Source organism: Lipotes vexillifer, unplaced genomic scaffold, assembly GCF_000442215.2.
Source record: "Lipotes vexillifer unplaced genomic scaffold, Lipotes_vexillifer_v1.1 scaffold382, whole genome shotgun sequence".
NCBI lineage: Eukaryota > Metazoa > Chordata > Mammalia > Artiodactyla > Lipotidae > Lipotes > Lipotes vexillifer.
The window spans coordinates 10213657-10218035 of NW_006780611.1; positions in this window are offsets into that span (position 1 = coordinate 10213657).

Genomic DNA, 4379 nt, shown 5'->3' on the forward strand with positions numbered 1-4379 from the left:
CGCCACTATACCCGGAGAAGGGTCCGCCGGGAGTCCGGGACTCTGCCTTCTCTTCTCGGAACCCGGGGTCCTACCGCACGTGACCGTGGGCAAGCCACTGAGTCCCTCTCTCTGCCTCGGTTCCCTCATCTGTACACAGGGCTAAGAAGACACGTGCTGGGGTGAAGTGGGGTCCCGCGTGCCACTGCTTGGCATGAGCTCAGCAGGTTGGAAGCCCCCCATAAACGGTGACCCACTGCTACTGTCATCATCAGCCTGGGGTTGGAACTCCTCGGGTGGGGAGAGAGCTGGAGCTGGGTTCCTCACCCTCCCGCCTGTTACTTTGAGGAGCCGCCTTGTCCTGACCTGACCTGTTGGACAATGGTAACCGAAGAGTCTCCGGTTGGGAGTCAGGCTGACCTTGGTTCCAGCCTGGGTGCTGAGAGACTTCCTCTCTCTTGGCCTCAGTTTTTTCATCTGTAAAACGGGGTCACTGTGAGCATGGAAGAGGTCAGGTCTCTCAGGGAGATCCAGGGTCCTCCCTAGTGTCTCCCTCTTCTTGGTGTGACAAAATGTTAAACATGAGCACAGGCCAGAAGAGACTCCAGAGGGCTGGGGAATGTTGGCCAGCAAGTTGGGAGGGGTGAAGGGTGAAGGACCAACTGTGGGCAGGAATCCTGTCAGTGCTGCTTGACCTGAGTAGGTCAGACACCCTCTCTGGGCCTTGGTCTCTGCATCTGTAGTAGTGGATCGCATGTGCTAAGGGCCCTTATCACCGCCGCCCTCTTGACCCCTGTAGCCCCTTCTCCCACTCAGGACCTTCATCTCTCCCTAAATTACTGGCTTCCTTTCTGTGGCCCCCCTCCCCATCACAGACAGCCAGAGAGGCTTTGCCATGATGAATTCTGTCACTCCTCTACTAGTGACCCTTCCATGGCCCCCTCACCATGACTCCCAGGGCAAGGCAGTCTTTTGAGACACAAAATGTGGTCCAAGGACCAGCAGCCTCTGTATTGCCTGCTGGGAATGCGGAATCTTGGGCCCCGCCCCAGACCAATTGAATCAGAATCTGTGGTTAAACAAGATCCCTGAGTGATTTGTGTGCACACGAAAGTGTGAGAAGCACTGATCTAAGCAAAACTAAGAGGGAGGAACTGTTATTATCCCCATTCTACCCTGGGGAAACTGAGGCACAGAGAGTTTAAGTAATTTGCTTAAGGTCACACAGACACTAGTGGAGCCTGGATTCCACCACACAGTCTGACTTCAGGGTTCATGCAATTAAATCATGACATTACATTGTGGGTTGTCATGGGAGGTGATGAGCTCCCTGTCATGTGAGGCAGGTGAGCAGGGGGGTGGGTGCCATTTGTCACGGATGCTGCAGTGGGGACTCCTGCCCTGGCCGGGATAGCCATCAAGTATTGGGCATCTACTGGGTGCCAGGCATGAGTCAGGCACGTTAGACAGGTTCTCTCCATTCAGCCTCAACAGTCACCCTCAGAAGCAGGCTTTAAATCCTCACTTTGCAGGAGAAGCCTATAGAGGCCCAGGGAAGTGAGATGCGTGGTCACAGTTCTTCTTGGAGGAAGAGCCAGGCACTCATCCCAGGGCTGTGACAGGTTCTGAATGGGCCGCTATGTTCCCTGCTCCCCCACCCTCAGCCCTGCCCAGATACCTCCCCTCCAGTCAGTGCCCAGAGAAGGCGGTGGCTATTTAAATCCCTCAGGTGTGGCTACAGTTCTCTCTGCCCAACCAGCTGGCATCTCTTTCTCAGCGCCCACCTCCTCCCCAAGCCAGGGAAAAGCACGTGCATTTGCCATTTGGTAAAACATCTGTCCTCTTGAGAAGCAGCCCCAACTGCCAGCAGGGGATGGAACAAGGCTAGAATCCTCTGCCCTCTATTTCTCCAGGGGGACCACAGGGGAACTGGCCCAGGCCAGGGGAGGTCTGAGGAGTGACCACCATTGGTGGTGGAGGGGGAAGAACTCAAGATCTTGTCCTGGGCCTGCCACAGTGGCCTTGAGCCTGCCTTGTCTCCTCCTTGGGCCTCAGCTTTCCCATCTGTTGATGGGGATAATGAAGAGACAAGTATTGCTGACTTGTTATTCGGTCCTCCTTACATCTAGTCTTCCCAGACTCCCTATGAAACTGATACTCCCTATGTCTCAGGACAGAAAACTCATCACCCCAATTTTGCAGATAAGGAAACTGAGGCTCAACCTTGTCTCTTGCTCCCACAGGTCACATAGACCCCCTCTCCCCAAGGTTCTACCACTCCGTCCTTAGTCATCAGCCCTGCCTTTTTCACACCTACTCCATCTTCAAGGTGGAGCATTTTTCCAAGCTCCCAACGAAGAGCAGGGGAAAATCCCCTACTCATTTTACTCCCCTGGCTCTAGCGCAGGCCGGCACTCTGGCCACCTGCACTGTCGGACCTATCTTTCCCGGACGCTGGGTGGTTCCCGGCAAGTCCCTCACTGCTCAGCCTCACTTTCCTGACACTCGAAATTTGTCTGCTGTAGGAATGCAATTGAGGGGAGGCCAAGGGGGAAATTTCCTTCAGTTCAAAGGGCAAGGATTCTTTTTCCCTCATTAAAAAAGCAAACTGTATGTTCAAAGTCACATTTATGGGAGAGTGAACGGGAGAGTTGCTCAATTATAGGAAGAAAAAATGTATGTATAGTCTTTTTTTCCTACCTGGTCCTAGCCCTTTGTTATATTTCACCGCTCTTTTGAATATCCTGCTAACTGCCTCAAGTTCTGTGGAGAAGGAAAGTGTGGATATAAAGTGAAAATCACGATCCTGAGGACACCCCACCGCTTAATCAGCTGCCTCTGGCTGGGCAGGGCCCTGGAAGGAGGTGGGAGCTATTGGCCCGGGCTCCCGGGACTCCCTTCGGGTTCCTGGGGGCCGCTATGGCTTTCTCTGGTCTCGGCAGCAAGTGGACGCTCCCCTCGTGGAAGGAATGAACCCTTCCCAGGCAGCCCCGAGCCCGAGGTCCAGCGCCCGCCCCACCCCGCCCCCGCAAGAGGCGTGGACGAGCCTGTTCCCTAATAGAATGGGGGTGGGCTGAGGGCAACCTTCCTGTGGTTCCGCCTCAGGTGTTCTGGAAGCTTCCCCCTCCCCACTCCCGCTCAATACGTTTTGAGTGACACACGGCAGGGCCTAGTATGCGCCCCATTTTTACCTGGCGGGAAACCAAGCTTCCAAAACCTCTCTTCCACTTTCAGTCCCAAGCACATTTATTGAAGACCAGCTGTGTGCCAGGCGCCTTGCAGGTTGATTGTAGGTGCAGACTTAAGGAGCCCCTGGGGCACCGTGGGAGGCGGGTGCCTGTGCATGCATTGGATATGGCGCAGAGGAGAGAGTAATTACCCTGGGCTGGTGGGGGGGAGTCATGAGGGAGAACTGCAGTTAGGAAGGCTTCAGAGGATGCCAAAGCCAGGCATTGAAGGATGAGTAGGAGCTTGTCTCAAGGACAGAGCCTGGGGGAAGAGAGTAGAGTGTCCCAAGTAGAAGGAACTACATGCGCAAAGGCGCAGAGATACGTATGATACCACTCCCTGTTCGGGGCCTCCCAGTGCTGCGCAGCCAAAACAAGAAAGGAAAAAAAAAAAAACAATAGGAGAGGGAAGAAGGATGAACGTCAGGGTTAGAGAGACCTTTGTTCGAGGCTCAAGCTCCCCTACGTACGAGCTGTCCGAATTCGCGCAATTTATTTAACCTCTCCAAGTCATAGTGTTCTCATCGGTAACTTGAGGGTAAACCAAGTACTGACTTCAAAGGGTAGCTATCAGGGTCAGAGTTAGCTAGGTTTCTAAAGCGCTTTGCAAGGAGTAAACCACGCAACAAATGCCAGTCCCTTGCTCCCCTTTACAGGACACTGAGGCCCAACGAGGCAAAGCAGAGCCGGGAGAAAACATGGAAATTCCGTGTCCTCAGAAGGCAATCACTCCCTCGCCGGTTTATTCCCGGAGAAGCGCAAAAGAGACAATTATTTGTAACCTCTCGGTCCGAGGAAGCCTTCTTGGGCGCTGGAAGTGTTCTGTATCTAGATCCGACTGGTGATTACATGAGTTTTATACCTACGTAAAAACTCACTGAGCTGTACTCTTAAGGTGTATTACTGTTTGTTAGTTACACCTCGATTAAAAGAAAAAGAAAAAGAAACCAACCCTGTCCGCGATGCCCTGGCGACACCTCGCCACTGGCGACAGCTGTCTTTCTGAGACTCCAAAGGCCAATCTCCCAGCGTCCGGCGCAGGCTCAGCGCCCTGCGCGGAGAACCGCGCACCTCGCGCATGGGCCGGGGCGAGGTTCCCAAGGCAACCGCAAGCCGCTAGCCGAGTCTCCGGAATGACGAGGCGCCACCGAAGACCCGGAGACCGGATTGCTG